This window comes from Falco peregrinus, chromosome 4 (assembly GCF_023634155.1).
Source record: "Falco peregrinus isolate bFalPer1 chromosome 4, bFalPer1.pri, whole genome shotgun sequence".
Classification (NCBI taxonomy): domain Eukaryota; kingdom Metazoa; phylum Chordata; class Aves; order Falconiformes; family Falconidae; genus Falco; species Falco peregrinus.
In genome coordinates this window covers 4506315-4519892 of record NC_073724.1, presented here as the reverse complement: position 1 = coordinate 4519892, position 13578 = coordinate 4506315, and the positions used below count along the sequence as shown (strand labels likewise).

General features: G+C 44.7%; 1 protein-coding gene across 1 annotated transcript in view; it reads right to left on the bottom strand.

Moving 5' to 3' along the window:
• Nucleotides 1-9404, bottom strand: part of CD96 (CD96 molecule) — a 45499-nt gene extending 36095 nt beyond the window's left edge. The window contains exon 1 of the mRNA XM_055802504.1: nt 9309-9404. The gene's annotated coding sequence lies outside the window, so the exon portion shown is untranslated. The remainder of the gene's footprint in view (nt 1-9308) is intronic.
• Between the last annotated feature and the right edge of the window lie 4174 nt (nt 9405-13578).

Genomic DNA, 13578 nt, shown 5'->3' with positions numbered 1-13578 from the left:
GCAGTTAACTTCTATTTTGCATGATTGCCTCCATTTTCGAAATGAATCTGCAGCGGCTCAGTGGGTTTAAGGTCCTAACTGGAGCACTGCCCAGGTCGATGGGTGGCACCTAGGTGCTTCCAGACTGTGTCCCCAAAAAAGCACCACTGTGTAGAAAAGGGAAATTGTGTTCCCCAAGTCTTGTTTCCCAAAAAGCTGAAGCCACCCTCTGCCCCTTGGAAAATCAATGATTCAGTAAATTAATTTCAGTCTGTAACTGTAATTGGATTAAAAAAAAGCAGCATCTTGCAAGACTTTTCTTAAAGTCAGAAAGCTGGAGAACTGCGCTGTGAGCACAAATCAAATACTTCTAACGTTATTTGACATTTTAATTGCAAATAAGGAAAAATCTCTCATTACAGAACTGAACCAAGTTGGCTGGTTGCGAGTCAGGCTCTCCAGAGGACGCTTCCCTCCCCTACCCCCTGCTCAGCCGCACAGCAGTCAAAGCAGCAAACTTGATGCAAACTAAGGCAGCAGCAGCCATCACCAGGCATCCTTCCTCCCTTTAAAATGGCAATGGCTCACATACTATATTTCTCTAACAGATGCTACCATGCAGCGAAGAGCTTGTGAAGGAGGAAAAAAAAATATAAAAATATCCTACCCCATAGCTGCATGAAAAACACAACTTAGAAGCACCGTAGATCTGTTTGCAGGAGGCTGGATCCAAATAATTTCAGGCTGATTTCAGTGATTGACCTGAATGCGCCAGAGGTGCATTTAGCTTGTAGTGCTTCTGGAAAGTCTTGGCTGTGGTCGTTCAGGATGCAAGAGAAGGCACCAGGGCTGGGGATCGGTACAGCTGACCGACGGCTCAGAGTACAGGTACAATTTTAGAAGTCTGATTTAATATCTTGTTCTACCAGCCATGCTCGTGGCTAAACGGGAAATAAAACTAATCTATCCTTATTAGGTTTGGGCTGTAATCTCATATCACCCTCAAATATTGGACTTCCCTGGCAGGCTTCCTGCATTGTGTTGGCTCTGGTTCCCAGGAAGCTGAAGATGGCAAGGTGGATAATGAAAGAAATGCAAGTTCAAAAGAAATTACTATATAGTTCAGCGGTTTGAACAATAGAAGCACCTAACAACCCATACATCAAACACAAAGGGAAAGAAGCAGTCCATGGATGTGGTCCGTACACCCAGAAGAAATGTTCTATTATACAGTGTGGATGCTGCCCATGTCCAAAAACACTGAGTGCAATAAATGTGTTCCTTTGGATCCTGGGAAGGATTGTGCACTTTTCCTGAACAGAAAAACTACATGCCCAGCTTTAGGAGATCGGCACCTACATTGTACACTAGTTGCCCACAGGAAAGAGCTCGATTTTTTTTTCAGGGAAGTAGTCTGCTGTTTCAAAATGGCAAAATATCAAACACAGCAAGTATATTAGCTATCTTATGCTTAGAATTATTATCCATAAAAATTATTAACTGAAAAATTAGTTAAAGCAGTTAGTCTGGCTTTGGCACAAAATGAAGAATTTGATCTCCTGACAGGCTCTCCCGCGTGATTGCCTGCAATTTTCCATTTTTCTGTGGCCATTTCCAGCAGCCTGTCTCTATGGGTGACCTTTCCTTCCCTCTTCCCCAGAACCGTGCTTTGCCACCCCCTGACCTGCTCCTCATGCAGTTCTTCTGGAGATAAAGTCCTCAGACCTCGGAGAGAGTTACCTGGGTGAAGACCTTGCCTGACACCCCTCCAAAGGCAGGGGTGACCTCCCGTGTTGTAGTGGTATTGAAACCGCTCGCACCAACTCTCGAACAGGCTTCACCATCCATCATCTATACCAAAAGACACAAGTCCCCTGCTGACAACAACAGCTTTTTCAGAGGACCTGAAGCATACTCAAGAGCTCGACATTTACTGGTTCACATTTTTCAGGAAGCAGGATTTAACAAGCCACATTTAAACACCACAAAGAAACCTGTTGGGTTTTTTGGTTTGGTTTTTTTTTCTCTCTCTTTCCCCCCCTCCCAGTTCCCCACGCAGTGTACTTTCTCTTTGGGAAACTGCCAAAGCCTGCCTCAGGAGGTTGTTATTTTGCTCCAAGAGACCAAAATCAATCAATCAATCCGTGGCTTGGCAGCGCCGGAACAGAAGATTAGGACTCTCAAGGCAGATTATAAACACAATCCCCTCAATTAAGTTCTCTGGGATGGGCTAGAGGCAGTTAGATCCTCGTTAAGTCAATTATTAACACAGATGGTCAATGGGCATATTTTTTATGACAAATCTTATTAATTTCATGTGCAAAGCAGTAAACCCAGAGAAAGGCTAAGAAGCAGAGCTGCTGCCCTGCCTGCCAGGCCACCAGGGACAAGCTGCACCGAGCCCGTTTGGCCACTGCCACCTGCAAACAGCCGTCCCCTCCAGCCAGCGATGCCAGAGCTTTTCCTGGCACCCTGGGTTTCCAGGCATTTGAGACCCCGTGCCCTGCCAGTCCTTCCAGAGATACATTATGGAGACATCAGTAATGGAGAAGGCTCTGAACTAAGCAGCTGATGTTGGGTTTGTTTTTTTGGGGGCTACTAGTTTGCATGCCAAGGCTAGCGCTCTTGCTTTGGAGCAGGGAGAGAGGCTGCATCACCTCTGGCATCACCTTCCACACAGCCTCCTGTGGCTCTCAAGCAAGAAAGCTCAGCAGGCACCCACAGTCCCCACTTCTTGCATGGAGGATCAGTCGAAGGAAGCATTTTGTGCTTGTATAGCTTAACCCATAACTACAAGACTGCCAGTCAATTTGAAGTGCCCGGTTTTCTAGACCTGAAAAGGTTGCGAGGACACGTGCGGGGGGTTTTTTGCAGCTGGAAGGCAGAGACCGAAAACTTGCATTGAAATTGCTCTGAAAACTTAACTCTGAGTTTTGCTGCCAATATGATCACCATCCTCAGAAAGCCCTTCCAAAACACCCTGTTGCATTTTTAACAACTGAATCTCATCTGCCACCTTCTAGAATTTTTCAGGGTTCAGCTTGAAAATGACATTGGCTAGAGTTAACCATGCTACAGAAACCAGTCACTTGTCAGGGGGATGGAAGCTGAGCATGTGAGTCACACTCGCTGGGCCTCAGACCCTGCCCATAAAGGCCAGTTTGCCCTGCTCATGCGTGGCATCCCTACGAGGCAGCCCCCTCATCTGAGTTACGGGACCGGCCTCTCTATTTGAAAAATGAAGACACTCGAGGCTCTGCCAAAGGGGGGAAAACCCCAAACCCTTAACACCGAGCATGGAGTGAATTCCCCTGCAGGAGTTGAAAGGAGAGAAGCTGAACTGTGATCCAGAAAGACTGAAATTCATTTAAAAAAGTCCTGTTCTATGACACAGCATCCTATCCCCGCTCCTTGCTCAGCAATAATGTATTAAAACTCCTTCCTGCTTGAACAGCATTTCAGGGTGGCTAAACAAGCAGCAGCACTGGCAGGCAGTGCCCCTGCACCGTCCTGCTGAGTAATGAAACCAGTGCCAGGCAAGTCTCTAGTTCAACCTTTCCTCAGGCTCCTGCCATGCCCGTAGCGCATCACGTCATACCAGATCCTGGCATTGCTTGTGACCTCCAGAAAAAAAGAGTCCCAAACAGTTAGTTCCTCCATGAACGGCCAGCAGATGGACCAGCTCCGGTGGCTGCCAAGCGACTGGGAGCAGCCCAGCGGAGAGAGGGAAGGGCTGGTGAGCAGCTGGAGACACCCCGGTGCTCTCAGCGAGGAAGGCAGCATGTCAGCAAGAGCCACCAGTGAAAGATGTGACTGGTTAGGAGCGGTGCCAGCTTCAGGCCAAAGCTGATTCTTGCATTCATCCATCTGGATAAATATTTGTTGCCATTATGTGCGCTCACCACTGGGAATACATGATTAAAACATTTCTAATTTTCAGCGCCTTCCAATGCATTCAAGTCAGGCTCCCGTCTCCAGGGGATAAATGGCATTTATAAATCCCCAATCTTTTTCTAACTTCAGGTATTATTGCGGGTGAAAAATCAGAAAAATTGCACTTTAGCAGCCTGTTAGGCACAAGTTGCCACTTGATGAAGATTCAGATGTGTATCTGCAACCCCAAGCTCCTCTTCCCAGCTAATATGTAATTGATATGGCGACGAAAAAAGGCAATCAGTGTTTTTTGTGAAAAGGTAATCTACCTTAGCTTATTCATCTTTTTGGTCTCAGGCCTTGTGTTAGCACCTCTTTGGTCGACCCCAGTTTTACAGGATTCAGCATCCGACACGCATGACCAGGGTTCTTACCTTACACTGTTGACTGCTACCAGTAGTAATGTTTTCTTACACCTCTTTCTTCTGCTTTCTTTATATAGGCTGAGGTAGCACCAGCCAGAGCAGGAACGCAGGAAGCCTAATTACTGGAGCTGCCCAACTGAAATGATGGAGTTTCTTAAGACTACAACCGAGATAAGAAGCTGCCTAATAAACAAACAAGCAGGATGCCTGTAGTCCATCAAAGGAGCAATCGAAGCCTGGATAAGACACTTGGGGTACTTTAAGACTAGGCTGTGCAGACTTGGAGAAGTCCAATTACAGCATCTCAATTTATACAGAATAAATTGAAGACAGGGCTGGTGGTGAGCAGACTGAATGAAAACAGCGGAATGAAAGCTGAGCACTCGGCAGAAGGCAGTGATTGACAAGGCAATGCACAGTTCCCTCTGTAAAAAACTTGTTTAATTTCTATAAAAGTAGAGGCCAGCTCCAGCCTTTCGACAGGCATTTCTGCAGTGCCGGACCCGCCACGAGCAGCATTGCCTTTGCTGCTTTTCAGCCGTTCTACCTGAATCAAGAAAGTGATGAGTGACCAATACAATACTGAATCATGCCTGTGCTTAAAGATAGCGGAGTAAATTAGGATTCCTGACTAGGGAACAGACGGAGCCATGAGGGGCAGGGGCAGCCTGCTGAGCGCTCGCTATGACTAGCTGGTGGTTTCAAGCAGCCAGCCTTGGCAGAGCTCATCAAACCACCACCACGCTGGCAGGGGCTGGGGAGAAAGCAACCACCACACATCAGCACTTGGGAAGTCCAGCACAGCTTTCTGACATGCAAAGATGGAAGCATTCATAATTAGAAGTGGTACAGTTGTAAAGATTCTATTCCCATTAATTTCTAGTGTGTGGTTTCGATTTGTTTTGTTTATTTCAAAAAATGTAGACAGGGCCAACCAAGTTTTTCCCAATATAAAAAGTAATCTGGGAAAATGGATTTCCCCCCACCCTCCCCCAGGTATACAACTTTTTTCACAAGATCTTCGGTGATACAGAAAAATGGAGTACAGATCTTGAGATGCTCTGGCTGAAACAAAAATACAGCCCGTCCCCACTCCCCAAGCCCTCTGTTGTACCCGCAGGGCAGCTCCCGAGGCACCACCCCAAGTGCACCAACCCCCTAGATACACCAAACCCCTAGATACACCAAACCCCTAGATACACCAAACCCCTAGATGCACAAGGCAGAGACGGGGCAACCAACATGCCCCCAGTCATTGTGCCTTATATAGGGACGTGTCCAGCCTCCACCCCAGCCCCTCAACATCCCCGCAATCGCTCCCCAGGATTGTGACTGCCCTCGAACTTTTCCCCTCTCAGCTAAGTTACAGATAGCTGCTGCCTGTAATATTACATGATCACACTACAGACCTTTAGCCACTCGAAGAAATAAATGATTCTGAGGTCCCAGAGACCTCCTGAGGCCAGGCTGGGCTCTGCCTGCCCCCCAGCCCCAGCAGCCATGCTGGATGCCCCTCCAGCCCTCCTCGTGGTAAGTGATGCCTTGGCGAGATGCTGAGTGGTAAGACAAGCATTCCCTATGGTGAAACATTTTTGCAGCTGGTGATGCCATTCCTCCACAATTAAAAGCAAATGTCTCAAAGGTCCTGAAATCCTTGTTTGCTGCCAAGACGACTACACTTCTTGGAACGATAGGCTTAAATCTTTCAACAGAACTCACATTCCTGTGCCCCTCATTTATTGGCTTTCCAGGGATAGAGCAATTGTTATGCTTCAGGTAAAACAGTGTAAACCAAAAAAACCCCTCTCATAAATCACAAATATTTTACTTCAGGAGAGTCATTAATAACGGCAACACTGTAATACATGGTAATTAAATTTGTAGGAAATGTTTTCAGGGAGGGACAAGGCTGTGCCACAGCCCAAGCCATTAACATTCAAGGTTTTATCTTTAAAGCAGAGCCTTGGCTTAGAGGTATTTTGCCTGGCGGGAGCTTGTCCCACCGCCTCAGCAGGGCATCAGCCAGCCACTCTCACATCTTTATTCACACTTAGTGGCATTCTCTGAGCTCTGCTCTCCAAGGGGCCAGGCTGGCATGGGCTGCCACAACTTACTTTCATTTCTCCAGTTAATTTATTTGGCCTCTCCTTGTCCCATACTGCTTTGAAAGCCAGCGAGCATCTCACCTTACAGCAACCTTCTACCATTTTCCAAACTCTCCGCCTTCCACCCTTGGTGTTTGCTATTGAGATCTGGGGAGTAATTCCTAGGCGTTAGATTTTTAATCATTATTGTTGGTTCTTTACAAAAATGGTTTTGCTTTTCTATTCCTCCAAACTAGGACTTTTTAGTACAGGAAGCCTTGTTTGCAGGTTCAGTCTTTGCAGAGGAGTAATAGAAAAATCAGTTTAGCTGAACTTAGGCTCAGCTCTGTCTATGCCTGTCTCAGGAGAGCCGATGCTCCTGAACGACACGTGCTGACCTGGGCTATTTTATTCCCATTCGTCCTGTTTTCAAGCAACTATTCCCAACCCAAAATCTACAGAAGATAAATCTAGTAAACCCTCTACCCCCTCTGTGCTTTGCCGAGAATTATCTCCAGACTCTCAACTCAGCAACACAGTCAGGTAACTTCACCAATGCCCACTGCCCTGCAACACAGAGACACCCAAACACATCGTGCCCGCTGTCGGGCTGCCGGGGAAGGACCACCCACCCGCAAGCCCAAGGCAGCAGGAGCAGGAGCGGGCGCAGGCTGGCAGCACTGCAGCCCACCCACGGCCACTTGCCGCTGGAGCCATGCACCGCTCTGGGAATGGGGAGGCAGCAGCAGAGCGATGCTCCTCATCACCTGCCTTGCTGTGTGGAAGGCCAGCGAGGTGAGAAAGGGAGAAATAAGGGTTGGACTGAGCGCCTGCTCCCATCCTACTAAATCCCATCAGCACCCCCCGGCTGACTCTGCTTGGTGGTAGCAGGGGCTACACGTTAAAAACCCAAACAATAAAAAATCCCTGACTGCTTTGAAAGCTGGGGTGTTTCCCTGACCCAGCCAGCACACTGCGGTGGGGTTGGTTAGTCGGGGGCAGCGGTGGGGATGGGGCAGGGGCAGGGTCACCTGGAGCCCCCATGGACACTGGGGAGGCATGGCTGCTGAACGCAGGCTGCTGGCATCGCGAGGAAGGGACGTGGAATTAAAAAAAAAACAATCAAAACCAAACTAGAAAAAAAAAAACAAACAACCAAACCAACCACATATAAATAACGTCTTTGAAAATGTGCGACCAATTTCTTTGCACACAAAACTCAAAACATGCCTTCCAGGAAAGCCTGCCCCATCCCACCCTCCACGCTGCCAAGTGTAGGCTGTCTCCAAGCTTAGGCGTCCTGGTGCCTGTGGTTTTTCATCCATGGGGTTTTAGCATTATCAGGCTTTGTCTGGGGCTTTGTCCAGAGAAGATATCTGTGACCTGCGGCAGAAGTTATTTTTCCCCTTTCCAGTTTATCTGGTTATTGGGCGGCTCTATCTCTGAGCCCATCAGTTAATTATTCTCTCCTGCCTGTCATTTAACAGTCACCTCTGCTGGTTCAATAGACCTAGTGACAGTGCATTTTCAAACAGGTTTAAAATTCAAATCAACTGAAATGATCCCGAGGTAATTTACCCATAAACTGCCAGGGTAAGAGCATCAGACTGACAAGGTATGCCTGCAGGTAAGGAACAAAGCTACCCTAAGTCCACAGGAGCAAGCTCATCATTGCTCGCATCTTGAATTGCTTCTAGTGCAACGATTGACCTTAAAGCAGACACGGAGCAGGATATCACCCAGTCACTGCCTCCTAATGCGTTTTGCGATGCACTTGATTTTAACATCAGAATATTACCGTTTCAAGTACCAAGGAATAATAGGTGAAATACAAGGGTTTCCACGGGACGTTGGTATATTTTGTCTTATATTCGCTCCGAGCTTTGCTTTGGTGGTACAATGTGCTTCTATGCCATTACCATAAATTCAATTGTTTGCAAATTCTCTCTCAATTTTCCCTCCTCTGGCAATAAAGCTACATTTAGAAAGGGCTGTCTTTAGCAATTGCATGCCATCCTCTTATTGATGGATTCTCTGAACATCTCATTGCACTTTTATTCTATTATCCGTTTAATAGTTTTTCATTTCCTCCAATGTAGATAGACCCAGGAATGTTTTACCACAATAGCTGCCACTTCCACTCTCCACTTGGGGGTAGGCTGGTGGGTGGAGGGGGAAGAGTGGGTTTTTTTTCCCCAATTTTTTCCAAGAATTAATTTTTAAAATGAACTCTACTTTTACATACTACGTCTTTGGTGTCTTGAAGAGTCTTCCTTATTTCTCCTCCCTAAAATATAGGGATGATGCATTGAAACTGACATTCAAACTTCCGCTAATGTAAGTATTGACCTTTTAAAAAATCTGGTTTGTATCACAAAGAACTTAAACTGAGTAATTTGTTTTGACAATTATTTCAACTAGGTTTAGTTTACTAAGTTTATGCAAATACATTGCTATTACTGATAGAACCAGGTGGTAGATACCTAGTGAATTGTCATGATTTAGTCTGTTTCACTGTCTCTCATTTCATCTTGGTGCCCAAATAATAGGATGTGCCTCGATTAAGAAGGCATGGCTGTTTCTTAGAGACATGGTGGTCTATAGATATAAGATCTGCACGGAAAAGGAATGGCTTTCACAAAAGACAGTTGAGAAGCTATGAAAATTTTTAGATTATGATACACAAAACTTCTGAAAACAAAATTACAGTGGGCAAACCTCAGTTTTGCTATTCTTAGCTTATATATTGTGCTAAGCCAAATTCTTCTGTTGTTTAATAAACACAGCCTAGTCTAATAATGTTATGCAGAAGTGGTATCTACTCCTTCTATGGTTTCAACAAAATCCTACATTCTGAAGGAATCATTTCCCTTCATTAAGCTATTTAATGTCCATCTTCCCGAATACCAACAAGCTCAGCCCTTTCATGACAGCGAAGATACCTTACCACCATTTTGATTGTCTTGCATGGACATGGCGTTGCAGCATTTGGAGAAAAGGCATCCACTTTCTGTTACGCGTATAGCGGGATGTGCATTTCCTCAGGAGGCTCCATTGGTCCACTGTAGTCCATGAACTACTGCGGGATGAACCGTACCGTGGGTGTTATTTAAGGCATTTTCAGGATAAACCTGTTTTATTAAACGCGGTTTGAAGAAGCGGTTTTCCATCCTGATGAGGTGCTGTGAACAGCAATTAGCTCCCAAGCTCCCGAAGAGCTGAGATTTCCCTTCAGGTCTGCGAGAAGCTCAGACACGTGGGAGCAGTGCCATCAGCCTCTGAGGGACTTACGCAGTGCTGCCTGCCCTTGGGAGGTTTGCACCACGCAGGGCATAGAGGGAATTGAGACCTGGCCATTAGAAGGGCACAATGGCCAAAACATTTAGCACAGCACACAAAATTTTGTCTACTAAAAGACTGAGTAGAAATGGGTATGAACTAAATCCGGTATACTGAAGAATTACAGTGAAATACATACTTAACATAAAAAAATTAAGCAATTAAATAAAAAAGTAAGCAATTAAATCTCATCTTAATCTGGAATGATTACCAGTTCAATTTAATAATGTTTGAATTTTGGATTAAAAAATATCTACGTGACTGAAGCTAGAAGTAGCCATCAAAATAAATCTCCTTCTACTGCAGATATTTTTCTGTCTTTTTTGAAGGAGGTTTTGTCATTGAAACGTGAAGCTAAGCCATGCACTAGCTGTTATCTCCAAAAGTTTTCATACAAAATAGCTGAAGGCTGAATAATTCTCCATAGCATTGTGGCAGAAGAAAGAAAGAAAAAAAAACAAAACCACACCCCACCAAAAACCCAATCAACCTCAAGAAACACATGTCAAAGAGAAGTAAACCAACAGAATTAGAAAAAAAAACCAAACAAACAAAAATACCACCACGCTTCCTCTGCTGTTTTTTCTAACTCACAATGAAATGGTCTTCCATTGCGTCAGTTTCAGTGGGGCTGTGTACAGGCGGCAGCATCCTCAGGGCTGCAAGGGCTGCTGATTGCCTTTAGCAAGGGACACGCCTGGCACCCCTCGGCCGGTAGCCCTGATGCCACTTGCTCAGGGTAGTTACATGGGAACGGAAACTACTTGCTAAAAATAAAAAGCAAATGTCAACTTACCAGCAAATGGCAGGTTAATGGTACAACTGGGCTGGGCTAATTTGAAGTCAGCTGCTTATCCCCTGTGGACCAAGCTGGGTTTTATTAACAGATGTGGACATTTTGCAGGTCTTTAGAAGATTAGTTGATTTATAGGACAATCCTGCAGGACACGGACCGCCTCATCCCACCTTAGCTTCAAACTTCACAAACTGACTGACTGAACGTGAAGAAACACAATAATCCTTCAAAGAGTGAGACTGGACTCCAGTGGGATCAGAAGTTTCTGTTTGACCACAGAGAAATGATTTTATTTTCTTTTCACTGTTCTGCAACTGAGAAAATCATCATCTTGTCTGAACGTACAGATCAGTTCGTCCATGCAACAAAAGGAGAGGAACCTGGGAAGCATCATCTCTTTGTTTGAACTCAATCTTTTATTCTGCTCAATACCATCCCAGGCTGAAATTAAGTATTTTGCTCTTCTCCACCTAAATAAAATGTGATCCAACATATTATGCAGCTCTAATCTATTTTGGCCAGCTACATTTTTATGCTGATAAGGGGAAATTAATTTAACCATATATGCACAGAAATATCATCACATTGTGCACAGAAGATAAAATCTCACAAGGCATTTGGCTGGTGAATGTAGCTTCCAGGAGGCTGTTCATTTCCAATTGCATTTTCCCCCCAATAGATTCTTAATTTGCCTTGTTCTATATAGTTTCCAGTTATCATTTTGTATGGCAATAAAAAATCAGTGAAGCAGCAAAAGCTTACAGGCCTATGCCTAGGTTTGATTTATATAATGGATGGCACAGTGCTGTTGGCCGGCATAATTGAAATTCATTCAGCTCCCGCTGTTTATAATGCGATTGTAAAGTGCATTATGTATTTATTGATAAACAATCATTTTATTTGCTATAGTGTGGGAAAAAGAAAAGGGTTTCTTGTTCCATGTGTGCTTTATATGTATGAAATTTGTAGGGCTGTGTAAAACCTCTTTATTCCTATCACCGTCTGCTTCAAAGCCTTAAAGCAGGCTGATACCTCCCTAGTAAAGCACAACTGGTTAAAAAAAACAGGCTGTGGTGAAAAGTCAGGATTTTAAGACCTGAAATAACACTCATCTATATGCAAAAAGTCTAAGTAATGAGTAAATGCAACAGCTGACCCAAATTTGTCTTGTATACCCCGCACTCATCCACAGTGGGAATGCTGCAGCTCCAACCACTTCCCTGAAGTTCAATTTTCCCCTAATCAGGGGAAAAACAATCAAAGTGTCATTTTCTGAGACATCCCCTGTAAGGATTTTTTTAAATAACATTTGTTTAAAGAAAACACTGAAGCCTAGCTCAAAAAATTTGTAACTGTCTCCTGCACAAATTTAATCAGGTATCTTAATCCTACTGTCAGGAGAAATTGCATGCACCTTTTTATTTTTTTATTTCCCCTCTTATAAAAAAGTTATGTGTTATATTTATATCGTGAAAGCATCATTTTACAATCCTGTTTTCCCCTTTATTTTCCCCTTTTCCTCGTGGTGCAATTAAACCAAATTGTATTTTCCATAAAAGCTGTATTAATTCTGGCGAGGGTCATTAAACTGACAGCTTTGAAGTATAGAAATTTTCATTTACCCTAGAAGAAAGCAGGAGAAAAGCTATAACATGCCGTTATCCTAACCCTGAATGAACCGCCTCTGAAGACTGGTCAGAATAAATAGTGTCGAGCGCCTGCTCCAGTTCAGGACGCCTCTCTGGGAGTGCTTGCAAGGATCAACGGAATTTTCTGTACGATGAGATGTCAGTAATGTGTCTCTTTCTGTAAGGAATGCACCTGTTTCCAAAAAAATTATTTCACACTGGCCAAAGCAAAGTCACTGAAAGGTTATTGCTTTAACTTACCTCTGGGTTGTACCGACTATGTTTTGAGTCCGGTTTACAAAAATGTGGCATTTTACTGCACCAGGACCTGGATTTACCACGTGGTTTCAGTAGGTTTTACTCTATGGTGGAAAAGCCATCCAATTTATTGCATTTTGTTCCATGCCTTCAACTGGAGCTCTTTTGGAGATGTCTCAGGCCAGCGTTGAGACTTGGTGTTCTCCTGCACCGTGTCCTCACCTTGGGATCTGTAACCACAGCTTCCCACGCATTTGGCTTCTCCATAAATGACACAAATGGGAATTCACACCTTTGGTGCCTGGAAACAGTGCTGACATGTGCTGCAAGGGTAGGGTGAAGACAGTCACGTTGTTCACTGCTCATTCACATTTCTTGGGGGGAGGAGAGGGTGGTGAAGGGAGAGGAGACTTCCCTCTCCATAGCAACTAAACTCACTTTTCAAAAGCATCGACCGAAGCACTGAGCACAAACATGCCTCTGGAGCAGGCTGCAGCGCTAGAGGCAGCATCTCTCTTCTGCTGCTTCTTGGGGACCAGAAAAAAAAAAAAAAAAAAAAAAAGGAAAAAAATCAGTTCTTTAAGATTTCCTCTTCAGCAAGAAAGCCTACATAATGACTCCATTATCCCGATATTTATCTCTGGAAATGTTCCACCTGTGATTGCAGGGCAGGTGCCTTTATGAGTTATTGCAGCCTGGTATCTCTTGACACCTTCTGACCAAACCTCCTCTCCTTCTAGCAATCTAGAGGATTGATTTATGGTGCTCAAAAGCCATTCCTGACATATATAGAGCCATTGGTATTGGCACACAGTGCTATTTCAAATGGACCTTACTATTTTTGCTCTTTTAAATGTAGCTGGCTGTTGGATTTATGGTCCCCTACGAGGCAGCTTCAGCTGCTGCACTCACAAGTGTACATGTACTGCGCTACTTGCTTATTTACCTATGATTTCTTGTCATTGAACAGGAGATTTAGGAGGTACATGGGGGAATGATTGATACAGCAGTTTTGTGGCATTTGATGTCAGGAAGCCGGCCCAAGGGCCTCCCCTCCACGCCAGCAGCGATGCTCTGAGGACAAGGAAAACCCCTGGGCACCTGAGAGCTGGTTGCCGAGAGCAAAAAGTCTCGAGACAAGAAAACCCTCAAGAATGAGCTGCTCTAAAAGCATCCCTGGCGAGGAGCCACCCCAT